This window comes from Theropithecus gelada, chromosome 13, assembly GCF_003255815.1.
Source record: "Theropithecus gelada isolate Dixy chromosome 13, Tgel_1.0, whole genome shotgun sequence".
Taxonomy (NCBI): Eukaryota; Metazoa; Chordata; class Mammalia; order Primates; family Cercopithecidae; genus Theropithecus; species Theropithecus gelada.
In genome coordinates this window covers 36518328-36537704 of record NC_037681.1, presented here as the reverse complement: position 1 = coordinate 36537704, position 19377 = coordinate 36518328, and the positions used below count along the sequence as shown (strand labels likewise).

Genomic DNA, 19377 nt, shown 5'->3' with positions numbered 1-19377 from the left:
TACAGTTATGTATCAGCTGACAATGGGGATACATTCTGAAATATGCATCCTTAGGCAATTTTATCATTGTGCAAATATCATGGAATGTACTTACACAAACCTAGACGGTAGGTATCACTGCTACACACCTAAACTATATGGCATAGCCATTGTTCCTAGGCCACAAACCTGTGCAACATGCAACTATATTGAATACTGTAGCCAATCATAACACAATGCTAAATATTGTGTGTATCTAAATGTATCTAAACACAGAAAAGGTACAGTCGAAATACGGTGTGATAATCTTAGGGGACCACTGTCATATAGTCGGACCACTGTTGACCGAAACAATGCTATGTATTGCATGACTGTATGTAAAATGACCAGCACTTTGCTGGTACAGCCTTCTTTAAATGTCCTCCTGGTGATGGAATTCATCTTTGCCATTAATGACAAACACTTGTAGCATTTATGAATTGGAGGTTTACAATTCTGTTATGTAAAGTCAAACCAAGCAAAAGAGATTTGTAGAGGCAGCGAGAGGGGCAGTAAAGAATGGCAGACATGGCGTCCACCTAACGACTTCACATGGACTCTTAGTCCAGTGAATTTTTGAAGAGGGGAATGCATCTTAAGCGTCTATTTTTGTGGAATCAATATAAGTGGCACAATTTGTTCACCAAGATTGACAAAGGCATATAAAGATGTTGCTGGTTTTGTTTGTTTTTCTGTCTGGACAAGTGTCTAAACAAGACATGCTCCCTACTTTGCCACAAAATGAAAATGTGGGGCCCTTGTCCAAAAAGAAAGAATTTCAAGACAGTAACAGGAAAGCATTAAGCAAAATAGGATTCTCTTCTCCAGGGACAAGGCCTTTGTGAGCTTAGGGCCCTGCGACATCACTGGTTTACTGTTTTACTCAATTTTTTTTTTTTTTTTTTTTTTGAGACTGAATCTTGCTCTGTTGCCCAGGCTGGAGTGCAGTGGCGTGATCTTGGCTCACTGCAAGCTCTGCCTCCCAGGTTCACGACATTCTCCTGCCTCAGCCTCCCCAGTAGCTAGGACTACAGACGCCCACCACCACGCCTGGTTAATATTTTGCATTTTTAGTAGAGACAAGGTTTCACCATGTTAGCCAGGATGGCCTCAATCTCCTGACCTCACGATCCACCCGCCTCAGCCTCCCAAAGTGCTGGGATTACAAGCGTGAGTCACTGTGCCTGGTCTTACTGCTTTACTCTCATAAAGCCAGTCCTGAGTGTGGGAGTTGGAGGAGGTGACAGTGCTGTGAGGAGACAAAAAAAAAACCTTCTCAGAGAGGCCATCTCTGCATCACTCAGTCCAGAGACATGTGGTCACATCACCCAAAGTCACTATCTTAATCAAACTTACCACTCTAGGACACGCTATAATTTTTATTTGTTTACTGACTGTACTCTAGAATGTAAAAGACTTTGCTGCCTTGGCTGGGCGATTTTCTCCATTATCCACCTTCACCACCTCTAAGATACAGCCCCATTGAGGCTCAGAACTCAATACTCCAAAATATGGCACATTGACAATTGAGAAAAGCGCAAAACCACGGTCACTCTGCCCTTCTCCAGCCTTTCTCACCTGACGCATAGTTACAAGGAAATTGTCTGAAGTACCTCCCCTGAAAGTAGGGCATACCTCCCCTTATTCTAGAGGGGTTTTATCCAACACCCAGAGGCAAATAATGTCATATAGAAACACAGGAAAAGTCTAAACAAGCAGGCCTTGCTGAAGTTTACCCAGTTTATTACCATTAGGTTATACCTTTTTCTGTCCAGTCATGTTTCTCCACAACTATTCATTTATTTCATAAGACTTATCATAAAATTACCCAGTTTTCCCTGGGTCTTTGAGTCTTCATTCCTGAAGATTCCTGTGTCACTTAAAACTTTAGTTAAATAAATGTGTTATGCTTTTATCTTGTTAATCTGTCTTTTGTTACAGGGATATCAGCCATGACCCTTGCAATGAGTGAAGACAAGCTATTACTTTTTCTCCCCTACAGCCTACATCCTCCTGATACAAGAATATTGCCAGAGCACCACTCATCACAGCCACATTCCAAACATCAGGATGGAGGAAGGGGAAACACAGGGAGCCAGCTCTGTTTCCAGGAGTATATTCCCTGTGATTATGTTTCATTTGCCAAAACGCAGCCACACCTCGCTGCAGGAGAGCCTGAGGGATGCAAACTATTATCTGAGTGGAATTCTTATTAGTAAGAAAATGGGAAAATGAATATTGAAAAGCGATTGCCTTCCAGCTACAGAGTCCCAATTGCTTTCTCCAGCTCAAGGCAGTCTTCTAAGCTTTTGGCTCATATAGCGATAGCCCACTTGACCTTTCCCCTAGGACAGCTAACAGTGATCTCAAATTCACATATTTCTAGGCCAAAAATTTTTATTGTCTCTTCCTCCATCACCAACCCTGTTCTTCCTCCAGTCTCTCATTTTTAATCAAAGTCCCACCGTTCACCCAACTACTCAAGCCAAAAAGACTTCCCAGGGACTGGTGGGCCTGAGACAATCAGAATCTCTTCCAGAAGCTAATTACTGTCTCATTACAATTTGGCATGGACCCAAACATTTCCCTGCTCATAAACAAATCAACAAATCAGAAAACACCGGGCATCTACAAGGTGCTCAGTCCCGGGTAAGAAATCGTGAGGACACCATCAGCAGAGGAGACATGGGGCCTGCCCCAGGATCTTACAGAGGAGTGGCAGGAGAAGGACACACACAAAACCAGAGAGGGAGCAAAGTCAGATAAATACATTCAACGCCAAAGGACTCTGCAGACCACTGGTGTCAGGACAGCTAGAGCAGCACCGAGGATGTCCCTTGATATAAACAAAATAACACCACACCGAAAGTCCAGTTAGAAAAAGCAACTGATAAAGCTATGTTGCAGGGGCAGGCAGGAAGGCTCATGCTTCTAATCCTAGGAATTTGGGAGGCTGTGTGGGAGGATTGCTTGAGGCCAGAAGTTCGACACCAGCCTGGGCAACAGAGCAAAATCTCATCTCTACAAAAAATTTTAAAAATTAGCCAGGCATGGTGGTGCACACCTCTAGTTCCAGCTACTAGGGAGGCTGAGGTGAGAGGATCGTTTGAGCCCAAGAATTCGAGGTTGCAGTAAGCTATGATCATACCACTGCACCCTAGTTATGAAGAGAGGAGGCAAAAAACAAAAACCCACACTTTCCCAGCACTTCAAGACAGTGGTAGAAAAGAAACCCCAAAGGCTCCATGATGAATTCATTATGCAGACTAACAATAAGGATCTTGGAGATCAGGGAAGTTTCTAGAAGATGAGATCTGAACTGGACTATGACAGTCAGGTAAGATTCTGCTACCTGGAGAAAGAGAAATCCTTTGGAAGAAGCCTTTGAGGACATGTGCCCCAGCTTCTCCTGGGAGTTATTGACACAGAGGAATGTGGCACAAGGGAGCACTGGTGTCTCTGACTTCTCTCCCATCAGACGGAAAGCAGAACTGGGATCAAGGAGAAAGGAAGAACAAATACTGACAGACAAATTTAGATAATCCCTAGAGTGTAGAGGTGGCAGTGTAGTTATGGGCAGTAAATTTGAGAGGGCAACTGTGGGTGGTGGATCTTGAATACAGAAAGAGGTGAGGTGTTGGATATTTTTCTCTCTAAGTCAAGGTCACAAACCCACTGCCTCCTGCAGGCTGAATCTGATCCATAGCAATGATCATCTGGTATCCAAAAGAAAGCGAATGCCTTTAGGGTGTTCTTTAGTTAAATGAAGTCCCCACCCCTTACTGTGATCCTACTGTGGCCACTTCACACCTTTGTGATGACTCCATAGCCCAAAGGCATTTGAGTTTTTAAGCTTTGTAGGAAATTTCATGGTACTTCCAGCAAATTAAGGAGTGGCATGCTTATAACGAAATTTCTAGTGCAATGATCCAACTGCCCATGCAAGAAAGAGTGTAGGAAAGGAGAAACCTCAAGTGGGGCCCAGTATTTATACCCTAATACATGTCTTGGACATGCGAATGATGAGTCTTGATAATTCAACTTCCTTATCTTGGGGGTAACTTGTCCTCTGAGCTTTACTGAAAGATAAATTGGTCATTGCAGGCTTAGCTCTGAGAAGATCTCCTGAAGGGCCTGAAAAAATGGTGTGGCTCCAGCTGTTTCAGCTCCCAATGTTTGAGTCTTTACAGCTCAGGCACCAAACAAGTGAGTGACAGAAACTTCAAGTGATTCCGGCTCCTGTTACTACTGATGGTGACTGTAATAGACCCAGAGCTGAGCCCAGTCAGCTCTCAGCAATGCAAGAAGTGACAGTCAAAAGAATTGTTTTTTCGACTGAGTTTTGAGATGGTTCTATAAGCAGGGAGAGACAACTAGTATCCCAGGTCTCCTCATCCCCAGCAATTCCTACTGCATCTCCATTTCTGAGGGCACACACATGAGCAGGTTTCAGAGGGCCTAGCACCATCCCATCTGCTCTGAGACCCCAGGAGGAGGCACAGGGCAGGGGAAGAAGCAGAAAACCATATCTGCAGAATGGGTGGGAGCAAGTTCTGGTGACATCTTGACCAGTGGGGTTGTTAGAGAGACCCTTTGGAAGAAGCATGTGGGGACACAAGCCCCAGCCTCTCCTAGAAGGTAATTGACATGGGGGAACATGGCATAAGGGAGCCCTGGGGTGTTTGACATCTCTCCCATCAGACCACAAAGTCTGGTCATCAGCTGAACTTCTCAGGTCCTGCAATCTTAAGAACTTGAATTAAATCAAGTTGCCTTTCTCAAAAACCATCAATGGCTCTGTTCCTCATAGGAAGAATTCTCATCTCTCCTGCCTGCACATTAAGTGTTGCAGCTCTTTCACTCCTGTAGTTCACTAAGTTCCGGGTTCTTGTCCTGTGACTGACAAGAATGGGGTATGGATACACTGGAGAGAAAGGCAGAGTAGAATTTATTGAGTGACAGAAAAGCTCTGGACAGTGAGAGGGGACCCAAACGTGGGTTGCCTGCTACAAGGCTGAGTCTAGGAGTTTCATGGACTTGAAATGGGGAAGTACATGCTGATTGGTCTGTGGACGTGCTTGAAAAATCACCATTCAGAAATAGGCACAATAGTGTAGAGGATAAACTGGAGAAGGGTAGGTATATGTAAAATAGGTAGAGGATAAGGACCAATCAGGAAGAGAGCATGCCAAATGGGAATGGCAGTTCTCAATCTGGCCCATGAATTTATCCAGAACTCATAGCTTGGGTTTAGGGCTTTAGATTGTCCTTTGCTAGAAGGTTGAATTTCACTGAGGACCCATCCCTGTCTGCCTAAGAATTTACCAGCCTCCTGTTGCTATCACCAGTAGGGCTCTAATAAACTTTTCCCATTTTGTCTCCCATGGCATGTCTCCTTTTGAAACCAGCTTTGCAAAAGTTATAGCTGAGGAAATTATGGCAGTGAGATAAACTGACATGGCTGACTCCATCTTGTCTCTAGCATCACAGATTGGTTGTGTTTTCTCAATCCTAGGTATGGGCAAAGCAAACTTTGAAAGAAATTTAGTTTATAGTTTAAATAATAGTCCTTCCCCAAAACCGAACTGTTCTTGTAAAAGTAATTAAAGGCCACCAAGTTAGGATGAGAGGGGCTTAAGTTCTAAATAACTACCAGCCATTATTCTGGAGGTCATAAAATTTGCAACTTCTGCCAATTACTCTTAAAGATAACATCACTTTTGAAGAACCTAAGATTGGCCTTTTAAGATATCTTTTCAGGATTTTGCATTTCTGACAACCGCGTGGGCCCACCTGGACCTGCCAATCAGTCCTGTGGCCAGGAACTAACTCAGCACAAGAGGACAGCTTTGACTCCCTATGATTTCATCTTCTAGCAAACCAGTCAGCACTCCCGACTCACTAGCCCCACGCCCACTAAATTAACCTTTAAAACTCCAGTCCCCATATTCTCAGGGAGGCTAATTTGAATAATATTAAAACTCAAGTCTCCTGTACAGCCAGCTCTGAATGAATTAAACTCTTTCTCTATCACAATTCCCTTGTCTTGATAAATTGGCTCTCTCTATGCAGTGGGTAAAGAGAACCCACTGGGCAGTTACACTTTCCTCCTTCTAGAAACACCTTACACAAACTGTTTCTGTGCCTTAGTTCATGACATTTCCCATAGGTAGAATATTCCCCTCCTCTCCCTCTTCTGTCCACCCTATCCTTACATCCTGCTGGAGCTCAGATCTGCTCTCCTATGGAAGGTCTTTCCTGGCCACACTACCCAGTTGCCTCTGTACTCCACAGTACACAAGTGTCTACTGTTCATCCATGCATTGGTGAATCAGAGAAGGTCCCTGACGTAGGAGTTTACAGCACAGTGAGAAGAGAGGAGACAGAAAGACCACAACAATACACCTGCAGCATCAGAAATTCCTTCCAATGGATAAAGCTATTTTTGTTTTTGTGTGTGGGGGGCAGTTTTTTGCCTTGTATTTTACGGAAAAGGTAAATAAATGACTCTAAGATATACTATTTATTAACAATATTCTTTTAAAAATTGTACACATCACACTACTGGCATCTGGCACCTCTCTGTGTTTAGTTTTTCTGTGCAATATTGTATCACAGAGAAGCCAGCAACTTTATCCTTTTGTTTTTCCCTGCAACATCCATGAACATTTTGCTATTCTGTAGGATGTCTATGTGACAGAGATCACTGATTTAATTTTAAAAAAAAAGAAAGAGGAAGGAAGGTAGGGAAAGGATAAAACCCAAACTCCTTAGTATGGCTCACCAAGTCTTTCTGAGCTGTCCTTCTTCCCTTGGCCAGTCCCACCTTCCCACCTTCCCACGTGCCCTCTTCATTCCTGGCATACGCCACCCACAGGGCAGAAGCTTCTGTGTGCTTTCATTCTTCTCTGTTCCCATTTCCTCCTTTACCTGTGGTCCCCAGCCCCACTTGTCTCCATGGTTAGGCCATAACCAAGCTCCCACTCCATCCAACTGTGGAAACTCTCATTCAGTGCTGCCGGTGAAATGCAATTGACAACACACCATGTGTATTAGTTTCCTAGGATTGCTGCAACAAATGACCACAAACATGGTGGCTGGAAACAACAGACACATTCTCTCACAGTTCAGGCGGCCAGAAGTCAGAAAACAGGGCGTCCTGAGTGTCTGTACCTTCTGGAAGCTTCAAGGGAGAATCTCCTCCCTGCAGCTCCCCTGTGGTGGTGGTCAGCAATCGTCAGCTTGCAGCTACATCACTCCAACACCTGCCTCTGTCTTCACATTGCCTTCTTATGAGGACCACGGTCTTTGGATTTAGATCCCACCCTAGTCCAGGGTGATCTTATCTAACAAATTATACCTGCAACAATCCTATTTCCAAATAAGGTCACATTCTGATGTTCTGGGTGGACATGAATTTGGGGTAGCACTGTTCAACACAGTACTCTACCATAGACTCTTCACCATGCTCTAGAAATCAATCACTGTCATTCTTGCTTCAAGTGCTTATAGTGTAGGGTATGTACCTCCTGTGTAGCTCTTTCATAATGCTAACCACAGATGTTTGCATTCATCTATCTGTTAATTTGTCCCCAACATGGGCAGGGACCATGTCATCTTTCTTTTTGTTTTTCCAGTTCCTTGTGCAGGGCCTGCCACTCAACTGACTTCCTAAGTAAATTGCCAACTGAAAATGCAGGAGAGCTATTTACAAGGTCTGGGGCCATAAGGACCAGTTCTCACAGAATCCCTGCCTGTGGACAGTCAGTTTTGCTCACTAGGAAAACCTTGCAGCCCAGGGAGTCTCTGTGCAAGTATCAGTTCTGCATCCGAAATCGAGGGTTGCTTGGTGCCAGGCAGACTCATTTTGAGATCTGAGATTCGAGGCCCCATGCCAGATGTGAAAACAACACCACAAAATCACATCTCTGGCCACTGCCCACTTCTAAAGCTTAGGGTAGCAGGGAACATCAGGTACTACCAGGATATCACATTCTCTCCATTTGGGTGACATATTTCTGGAAACCCTGAAAGCAAACCAGCCCTAACTCAATAAGGGTAGTCACAATGCCAGACTCACAACGAATTTGCAGGGTATTTTAAAACATGTAATTATGGGTTATTGATAAGGAGGTGCCAAGAAGAAGGTAAGACCGTGGTTTTGCCCAAACCAGGAACCAGTCTCTGTGCCGCATCCCCACTGCAGGCTGGATATATGTGGCCTTCCAGGCATCTTCTTTGGAGGGAATGCATGTCTTTTTTTCAGCATAAGGATTTGGACTCCTTTTTAAACAGGAATGTGTTGTTCTTCAAACAAAAATTACACAACTCAAAGAATATGTGTGGCTTTTAGGGAGCGGCAACAGCTGAGAAACCTACACTGGTTCTGGAGGAAATTCAATACGGGCCAACCTAATCGCCATGACGGAGAATTTGGAATGAGTCTGAAATGCCTTCGCATTATTGGACAAACAGCTCTCCCTCCTTCCTAAGCAGGCTGGGGCGTTCCTGGTGAAAGCCCTTTGATAAGAAGAAGCAGCTCCTGGGAGGCGAGCCACCCACCACTTTCTTAGGCACTATTGTCCTGAGCTGGGGGATTGTGACGTGGGCTCCCGGTCCACACAATGCCGCACCTCCTGCAATGGGCCATTCATCGGCCCCAAGGTTCCCTGATGGGAGGGAGCCCATTGACCCCGGGATAATAGATGAAAGTGTTTTCTCACTTGCCTTCCCCTCCTGACCCCTTGCCACCATTTTTCATGCACTGTCTCCTCTTCAGCCAGACGGAGGAATTCTTCCTCTGATGATGAAGGCTCAATGACCCTCTCCTGCATCCCGTAAGCTGGCTGCTTGCGGAGGATTGCCCAAAGGGATCCCTGCATAATGCAACTAAACCAAGCAAGGGTCACTTCCTTTCCACCTCCGCTCTTGCGTGTGCACACATCAACACACCTCCCAAAGCACAGGAGCAGTGCTTGTAAAAAATTCAAATTAGTGCATTTATTCATTTGCTTGTTTGCTTGCTTGCTTGTTGTCTAGTGTGTTTGACTTCTTGGTGAATCTACCCAACACAAAATGAGTTCCCAATTCAATGCCCAAAGTCTTCCCCATCCCCATTGTCTTCTCAAAAGGACCAGGTCCCCAAGCACATGGGGGCAGCAGAGCAAGCTGCAAAGTCTATCCAGTGGACGGCACAACTGCAAGGACCGTGGATCATCCAGCAAAGCCCAGGTACTCAGTGGAGGCCCACCTGGGAGATGGGACTGACCAATGCCACTGGCCAGTTAGCAGGTCCCCTGCAACCAGCACCCAGCTCCCCAGCTCCACGTCAGGGCTCTGACCCCTTCAGAAGGCCTCCAGAGAAGGTACGTTTACATTAGCAGTGACAGACAGACAAAAATCCGGCCTTGACAAGGGTGTTTTATAAAGTCTGAAAATCTATTAACCCCCATATATTTCTTTTTGCAACCCATAAGTGGCAAGCAATGGTACCTGGAAAGGTGCAAGCTGAGCAGAACTCAGCTGAGGGAAGGGGAAAGATGGCCAGGCCTGGGGTCTGGGGTGACCTTGGGTTCTTCAGTCGCTGAAGGCTCCGGGTATGAGAAGGTGGCCCTCTGTGTGCCTCTTGCTGCTTCCTCACCTCGTGTGCATGGGCTGCAGGTGAGGGGATGGCCAGAGGCAGGGCTGGAGACCCTGATGCTTGACTGTCTGGGACGTGCTCAGACACCTGCAGTCTATGTGTAGGGCCTCAGCACCAAGGCGAAGCTCAGGGGCAACCCCCTCACCATCTTACAGAGGGACTGTGGAGGACCAGCATGGGGAGGGCGGCCCGGCTCCCAGGGATGATTCCACAGGGAAGCTAATGGGCCTCAGGCATTGGGCCCCTGATCGCATCGGGTCTTTCCAAGGCCCTGTGTCAGGCAGCGTTCTCCTGAGGAGCACAAGATGAGAAGCCACAAGATGCATGTGTGTGCAGAGAGAAAGAGAGAAAAAGAGAGGGAGATGATCAGACAGAGAGAGAGGGAGAAAAAGAGAGATGGGGAGAGAGGCAGAGAAAGAGAGAGAGGGCCACACACACAGAGAGAGATGACCAGACGGAGAGACAGAGATGGACAGAGGGAGAAAGATAAAGATGGAGAGAGATAAAGAGAGACAGAGACACAGAGAGAAAGAGAAGGAGGCAGAGGGACAGAGAAAAAGAGAGAGACAGGGAGAAGCGAGACAGAGATAGATGGAGAGAGAAAGAGAGAGACATAGAGAGAAAGACAGAGACAGAGAGATTTTTAGGAACTGGCCCACATGGCTGTGGAGGCTTGGGAGTACGAACTCTGCAGGGTGTAGCAGCAGCCCAGAGACCCACAGAAGAGCTGCAGCTCAAGTCTGAAGGCGGCCTGCTGGCAGAGCTTCTACCTCCCTGGGAGTGGCCAGGCCTTCAACTGATTGAGTGAGGTCCACCCACATTATGGAGGGCAATCTGCATGACTCAGAGTTCACCAATTTAAATGTTAATCTCATCCACAAAGCACCTTCGCAGGAAAAGCCAGAACCAAGTATCTGGGCACTGTGGCCCAGCCAAATTGACACATGCAATCAGCCATCACAGCTGTTACCTAGTTGGGCATTTACAAATTATGTTCTACCTTTTTTTCCCTTTTTAAGAAAAAACTCCTCAAATGCAAAACTTCAAGCCCTACAAAGCCTCTTCACACAGCAATGTCAAGGTCTTGCTAGGATTAGAGTCCAAGGCCCCTGCCTGCCTTGGGTGCTCTGCCCAGGCCTTCACAGGAGGATCCCAGAGTGTCAGGGACCAGATATGGAGAGGGATGCCCAGAAACAGCCTGGCTGCTAGGGAGGGGCTGAATGCTTACACCTCCCCCCCCCCTCCTCTGAGACAGCCATTGCCATCAGAAAATTCACTTTCCGGCACGGGAAATTGTGTGAGAATCCTATCATCCCCTAGAATATTTCTAATGAACAATCTGAAGCCCAGAGAGGCAGGCTGAGGGTAGAATAATCCAAGGCTGTTTGGCTGTCCGGTTTCTTACCAACTTAGAGATGCTGTCAGACCTCATTGTTAGAAGGGAAGTCCCTGGGCAAGCAGGGGCAAGTGCAGCAGGCCTGATGTGACACCTGTGCCATGGGAGCTGCCAGCCAGTGCCTGGCGAGGGCAGCCTTTGCTCCAGGGATCCTGTAAGGACAGACACACCCACAGAAGGAGCTGCCTGGTGACCCAGTGTCTGAGGCAGGAGTGCACTGGCTGGTCTGCCCGGTGGGGACAGAGCAGGTGAAGGGATTTCAGCGAGTGGCACCTGGAAAAACTTGTGTGGACACACTTCCAACACCCTGCAAGGCCCACGGAGACTTTTCTGTGCTACTCTGGGCCCGAAGAGGGAAAGTGACCTCACTCTGATCAGAGCTGGTGGCTGGGGCAGACATTGGTTGCCTACTCGATAGTCATCACCTGCCAATGCCTTGCTGACAGGAGCCCAAATCCATTCAGTGTTCACAAGAAGAGGGTCCTGGCCCAGGGCCAAATGACAATTGGTCTAATCCCTCATAGCGAGCCAGTTCTTCTTTGCCAGTGATTGGTTTGGGGCTGGCCACGACACTCGGTTCTAGTCAGTGTGGCATAAGATTCCCTGGGGAATTCTGGCAGAGGGTTTCAGGAAGACATCCTACCCCTGTGATAGATGAGATGATTGTTCAGAGAGTACTGATGCTCCTATTCCCCTCCCCTCCCCTCAGGGCAGGATGCACATGCCAGCCCATCATGTGAGCAGACATGAAACAGAGACTTTCAATGTTCTCACAGGCGTGGCCTTACCATTAGATCCCTGAATCTGTCATGCGATCAACATGCCGCGTTGCTGGTAAGTACAAGAAAATTAGGATGACTGCGGAACAGACCTGAACCTGACCTGAAGCCTCAGAGACCAGCTGAAGCAGAAGAGTCCTGGCTGACCCGTAGGTAGACTGCAGAGAAAGAAAAACACATGGTCTGTTGCATTAGTTGTAGGTCACTGAGTTTGGGGGTGTTTGTTACACAGTGCTGTCATGACAGCAGCTCACCGATACACTCCCTCCTGGTGTTCAGTGAAGCTGTGTGGGTGTGGGGCTTGAAGCTACGCAGCCATCTCCCAACCACACTGGAAAGCCAGCAGAATCACAGAGGAGTAACCACGGAGATGCTAACTGACATCCCTAGATGTCAGGTTCCATCTCTGCAGAGTGACATCTCAAATTTGCCAACACAGAGACGGCCTCTTTGCCTCCTCGAGGAAACATTTTCACCTACTTCTGTCCATGGATGCCACTGCCTTCCTATCACCAACCTCCTCAACATGTGGCTTCTCATGAATTCTAAAAGCCTCTTTAAAGTGTGCATTCATTTGTCTGTCATTTTATTCACTGGGTCTTTGCTGAACTGGGCTTTTAGAGCAATTAAGCACAGTCTCTTCCCTCTAGGGCTGTTCATTTGGGGAACAATGGTGGGTTTGCTGTGGCTGAAGCACGTCTCTGGCACAGCCTGAGGGAAGGAGGCATCAGATGAAGCGGAGCTGTCCCTGGAGTTAGGCTGTGGAGGGCCAGGAAAGTCAGACCCAGGGGATGACGCCATAGCCGATAGGCAGTGAGAGGCTGTCAGAGGCTGAGCCAAGGGGAAGGGTCTCTCCAGCCATGAAAGTGGCTTCTGTGTGTGACCAGGACTGAGCGACAGTGTGAAGAAAATGTGGCTGGGTGGGGTGAGAATGAGAGATCCTAATATTGCATAATACTGCATATTTTTCCCTGGGTCACATAGTTATCCAGCAATATAAATAATCCACTATTCCCAACAAACAAGACACCTCATCCAACATGCTTTGTAAAGCTGCCTCTAGAAACTCGATAAATGCGTGAGCCAGAAATCTGCAGATGGATGAAAACCATGCCCTGCCAGAAGATGAGTGAGCTGAACATTCGTTGAACAACCCTCTCATGATGTCCTAGAGAGGTGAGACAAGTGTAAAAGAACATCCAGCCTCACAGACTCATGACCAGATAGAGGAAATCAAGATGCTCCATCTGCTATCACAGAATCACAGAATGTTGTAGACTAGAGGGCAGAAACCACAGACATTTAGCCCCCACGGTTCTGAAGGCTGCGGGGATGGTGGCGGTGGCAGGGAGGAAGGCGGGGAGGGAGGGAGATATATTGCACCTGTTTCTCTTTTTATAAGGCCATTAGTCCCATCATGACCTAATCTAACCCTAATTTCTGCCAAAGGCCCCACCTCCACATACCATTACACAGAGGTTTAGAGCTTTAACATGAATTCTGAGGGGACACATTCAGTCCACAGCATGAGGCCCACCAGAAACAGCTGGGACCTGCCCAAAGCCACAGGAAGCTGTTGGCTACCTGACCATCTCCTAATTCCCAACGTGGTGGAGTTTGACATGTTCTTCAACCCAGGGTTTCTCAATCTCAGCACGATTGACTTTTGGGCCAGATCCTTCTGTACTGTGGAGACTGCCCTGTGCATTTTAGGATGTACAGCAGCATCCCTGACCTCTACCCATGAGACACTAGTAGCACCCCCCTCACCACCAAGTCATGACAACCAAAAATGTCCCCTGACATTGATCAATGTTTCCAGGGGGCAAAATTACCCTAAGTTGAGAACTACTGGACTAACTTCTGGATTAAATTCAGGGAAAGCTCAATTGAACTGCTTGATAGCAGTTCAAGACTCAAACTAAAGGTGGCCTCTTTTTCTGTTCAGCTTCCCCCAACTCTCTTTCCCAGGTCAGAGTAGCTGACTTTATATCTTATGACTTCCTCTGACCTTATGTCTATCATAGATAGGATCGATCCTGCGATCCTGTCACATCCTTAAAATTCTTTAGTGTTTTATGTGCCACAATAAACTGTAGGCTCTTTGGGGACAGGCTTGTGAATTTTTTTTTTTTTTTTTTTTTGAGATGGAGTCTGGCTCTGTTGCCCAGGCTGGTGTACAATGGTGCGATCTCTGCTCGCTGCAACCTCCGCCTCCCAGGTTCAAGCGATTCTCCTGCCTCAGCCTCCCAAGTAGCTGGGATTATAGGTGTGTGCCACCATACCTGGCTAGTTTTTGTACTTTTAGTAGAGATGGGGTTTCACCATGTTGGCCAGGCTGGTCTTGAACTCCTGACCTCAAGTGATCTGCCTGCCTCAGTTTCCCAAAGTGCTGGGATTACAGGCTTGAGCTACCACGCCCAGCTGTGAATTATTTCTTTCTTTCTTTATTTTTTGGGGGGGATCATAATATTTCTTCTTATATGTATTGAAACTCATACTGAACGATGAGCTCTTGGTTGCAAAAGAGAATTTATTTCTTGAACCTATCTGTAAGTCTGGTTGTGGATTATTTGTCCTTAGAATCCTCAGCTCGTGGAACAGGACCTGGAACACAAGGAAGGTGTAAGTGGGTGGATTAATTCCATGCCCACGAGACCCTCCTAGCCTGGACACAGTGCATGTTTCATTTCATGCCCCCTGACCTCATAGTTTCCCAAAGGCCCAACCCACCAGACATCCCTGAAGGCCTACTATTCACCAAATATGCCTTGGCCTTGCCCAGTCTACATCTTGCTAGTACCTTCCTTTTCTTGAAATTTCCACCATACTCACCTCACCCTGTCCACTTCCTAAAATCCTCACATTCTCCAAGGCCTATCTCCAGTGCCTCTTCTCCAAGGAAGAATTTTCCAAACCCTCTAATTAAAAATAATCAGCCATCCGTGCCTCCCCCATTACCCCAGCCCCTGCTCCCAAAGTGCTTTTTAATTCTGTTATAACCATTTCCGGATACATTCTGTGTCCCTTACTAGACAGCGAACTCCCCAAAGGCAGGAACTGTCAGGATCTATTTCCATATCTTCCACGGAGCCTAGCAGAGGCCTGGCACACAGCAAACATCACTCAAATCTAATTCAGGTCTCCGAGAGAGGCCAGGCCAGCGGGCGATGGTAAACGTGTGCCTGACTGACTCCTCCTTCAGTGCCTTTAAGAGAAAGATAGTCATTATTGGAAAACATGCTTCACAATACTGTTTACAAAAGGAAACTGCCCTACAAAGTCATTATTCTTGATGAAAAAAAATGAGTCTTTTTTTTTAATTGAGAATTGATATCAATCCTAAATGAAGGATTTAGCCAGAAGGTGAGAGGGAGTCCTCTGAGGCCTATTAGACCAATCCTGGGGCCACACAAGACTACATATGTCCAAGGAGACACAATCTTCAGTTCTTAAGAACTTAAAGTCCAGTGTTGCAGTCTCCTCTGACAGCAAGCTCATTCCAACCTTTTGGAAAACAAATGCTGGCAATTACATCCATCGTTAATAATTCATAATTAGAAATATTATTAATAATTGGAGCTGTTATTTCAGTAGCTCTTCTAAAGGAGAAATGCCTAAGTGTCTGGATTTTGTAGCAAATAATGGTACTGACTTTTATACTGGGCTTTAGAAATGATAAAGCATTCGTCACCTAGCAACTTCCCTGACTCCCCCTTACGGCCATAGAAGACAGGCAGACAGAATGGGGAGGCCCTCAACAAGTGCCCAGTGTCACTCAATGGCTGGATGAGACTCTGCCACCACCCCTGTGTGTGTGAGCTGCTCCCAGCCCTCCCTACGAGGGAGGGGGAATGAGGAGGCCTGTTCACACCACAGCCTTGATGGCAGCTGCTGGAAAGGTGGGCTCAGTACTCGGTGAGAATAAGCCCAGGGAGGGAAACAGGCTGCCCTTCTTTCTTTAGACAAATGAGCTCCAGAAAGTCCTGAGGCTACAGGAGAAAAGTCACTGGAACCAATATATCAGCAGCAAGTTTTATGAGGCTTGGAGGTCACTCATCTCCAGCAGGGTGACTGGGCCCGGAAACAAGCAGCCGTTCCAATAGCAGCCGTGGCCAGTCTGCAGGGCCTCAGGAATCTACTGCTGGGGAGTGGGGAAGTGGTGGGGGCGACAGGGAGACAAGGGGGACCCCAGAGCCAGTTGTGGCCTGGACACAACTGCAGGTTGGCCTTGGACAGCTGAGAAGGTTGTGTGCTGAACAAGGGGCCCTGGCAGCATGGGAAGGGGTAATCCGAGCCTTGGTTTCTCATTGGCAAAAAAATGTGTAATGTGAACCAGCAGAGGCCCTGGCATGGGTGGGGTAGCTGATGCACCCACACAGTGAGGTGTCCCGGGTTCCTGCCCTCCCCCATGCACGAACAAACCTCTCCCTTAGTGACTCAGGTGCCATAAATGATAATTTAGCCTCTTTTAGGAGTAAGACATGAAGCCCTTTATTAAAATGCAAAAGCCATTGTCAGTCATTACCACCTTATGGATTAGCCAGCAAGAAACAGAATGGTGGCTGGGCACCGGCAGGGCTGCGAGGAGAAAGGAGTAGTGGGGAAGCCAGTTCGAGAGAGAGGATAGAGGTGAACGGGCATCACTCATTTGTGCCACTCCTACAACCCAGAAGGCACATAACATACATCCGCTCTTCATTCTCACAGCAACCCTCAGGGAAGACTCTGTTACACTGTTTCATGGAAATTCAGAAAGACCAAGGTCATCCAGCGAATACAGGGCAGAATCTGCTTCCTACTCAGATGGTTCAGATCCAAGCTCCATGACCTCTGCACTATGCTGCTTCCCGGCGGGGCTTCTGCGTCGGAGGCGATGGGGTTGAAAGGCACAAGGCTGGCAGCCATGTTTATTAGGGTATTCCTGGGGCAGCCCATAGATGACAAGGACTCTGCTGGGGATAGCCTGATGCCATAGACACCAATCAGATCCCTGTTTCCCCAGGTAAGAAAACAGATTTTAAGCCACACAATTTAAGCAACACACCCAAGATCTCCCCGGCATGCAGTCTGTGGAATGGGGATTTGAACCCATGGTGTGAATCAGCAATTATCTCAACATCGAAAAGTTTAATTAAAAAATAAACAAAGGCCTGGTGCGGTGGCTCACACCCGTAATCCCGGCACTTTGGGAAGCTGAGGTGGGCAGATCGCGAGGTCAGGAGATTGAGACTATCCTGGCTAACATGTTGAAATCCCGTTTCTACTAAAAATACAAAAAATTACCCACCTGTAGTCCCAGTTACTTGGGAGCCTGAGGCAGGAGAATCATTTGAATCTGAGCTTGCAGTGAGCAAACATCACGCCACTGTACTCCAGCCTGGATGACAGAGCGAGACTCCATCTGAAAAAAAATAAAATAAAATAAACAAAGTACAACTGCAAAATCAAGGCCTCACTCTGAACAGCTCCCTGGAATGACAGAAGGGGCCCAATGCGCAGTAATCTGTGCAGCTCAGTTTCCATCCTTCCTTCACTCCACAAATACCTTTTGAGCATTTCCTGTATGCCAAGTTCTTTTCTAGTGAAACAAAATCCTACAAATGGCACATCAGAAGGCTGGGTGGAGGGACCGTTTATTAATTAAGGACAATCAACCCTGGGTGTAACTGGCAGTCTGCACAACCTACCAGGGGAAGGGCAGAGGATAGGCTGGGAGGAAGAGGGGCTACGCAGTCAAGCAGGGGAACATGTCAGTGTGGTTCCTTACTTCCTGTATGTTTCCTTGGGCATGTTCCTTCATTCCTTCCAGTCTCAGTTCCCTTATCTGCAAAACACAGACCACAGTTCTTGCATACAAGGTGTTTTGGGGATCCCATCAGATGCCCACGTGTATGTACATGCGACAGTGGGAAGGGGCACAAATGTAAGATGTCATTACTGTTAGGATCCCACAGGAGAACTCTAACTGGGGCCCAGGGCAGTCTCCGGCACCTCCCAACACACACCTCCCAACACATCCTCTCCAGAAGGATGCCACAACGATGCTTCTGAAAGAAACACCTGACCCCTCTGTGGCTCCCCTTCCAGACTCTTGCACGATGCCTAAGGCCCTTGAACTGCTCACTATTCCCAGATGCACCATACTTTCTTTGCACATCTCAGCCTTGGCTGTTTCTCTAACAGTGTCTTCTTCAGAAAGCCTTTTCTCATCCTGAGTCTTGGTTGGGGCCACCCCATTCTGTGCCTCCAGACTTCCTGAGTGTATCATGTTATGCTGCATTGTAGGTTTCATCTCTTGTCCCCTGGACTCTATGTGGGCTCCTTGAAGAAAGCAGCCATGTGCTGTCCATTATTTGAACCCTCGGGGCCAAAGCAGAAAGTTGTGCTAGGCAGTGGGGGATGCAGGTAACTCCAGTGAAGAGGAAGCTTTCATTCCCTGCTCTGTACAACTTATAAAGCAACACTGACTTCGGCAGTTGGTTTACTTTTTTTTTTTAGGGTTGGGATCTTGCTCTGTCACCCAGACTGGAGTGCAGTGGCATAATCATGGCTCCCTGAAGCCTCTAACTCCGGGGCTCAAGTGATTCTTTTGCCTCAGCCTCCAGAGTAGCTGGGATTCCAGGCCCCCATTCCCATGGCTAGTCTGTAGTTCTTACGTAAATGTCATAAAATTGGGGGAACATTTTTAATGTTGTAATAGCATCTGTAAAATCCATGATGAGGCCCTTTCTATGTCACGTATTTCAGTTTCCTGATTTGTAATCAATCATGGTAGCTTCAGCTCAAAGCCTCCTCTAGCCAGACATTCTGGGATTCTGGGATCTCAAGAGAGGCCAAAACTTTGACCTTCAAACAAGTCAAAGTGCTTTGAAGGCCAGGGTAGTTGATTGCACTCTCCCTGCCTACAGGAGAACTGAGCACCCCCATCCCCTGGCACATGTCTTGCAGAGCTCCTTCGTGAGTAATATCCACCCCACCCACACCCACACCGGGTTTGGTCACATGACCTGCTTTGCCAGTGGAACATGAGCAGAAGTGATGTTATCACATCTAACAGAGGCTGCGAGATTCACTGCCTGGTTTGGCCGTTTCTATTTTCCTCTCTGCCACAAAATAAAGATCAGGGGCTATACTTTCAGCCTCAGAATGAGAAAGTACTGGATCAGAGCCTCAGGTGACTTGATGACCAAAAAAAAAAAATTATTATTATTTATTTATTTATTTACTTTACAGACAGGGTCTCACACTGTTACCCAGTTACCCAGGCTAGATTGCCGTGGCAAGATCAGAGCTCACTGCAACCTCAAACTCCTGGCCTTAACTGATCCTCTTGCCTCAACCTCCCAAAGAATAGCTGGGACTCAGGCATGTACCATCATGCCCAGTTAGTGTTTTCTCTTATTGTTTGTAGAGGCAGGGGTCTCATTATGTTCCCTAGGCTTGTCTTGAACTCCTGGCTTCAAGAGATCTCCCTCCTCAGCCTCTCAAAGCTCTGAGATTTCAGGCATGAGCCCCTGCACCCTGTGTATTTGTTTTTATAA

At 47.2% G+C, this 19377-nt stretch overlaps 1 pseudogene; it reads right to left on the bottom strand.

The window, feature by feature from the left end:
• Nucleotides 1–14301: 14301 nt before the first annotated feature.
• LOC112605475 lies at nt 14302–14442 on the bottom strand (annotated as a pseudogene).
• Nucleotides 14443–19377: the final 4935 nt, after the last annotated feature.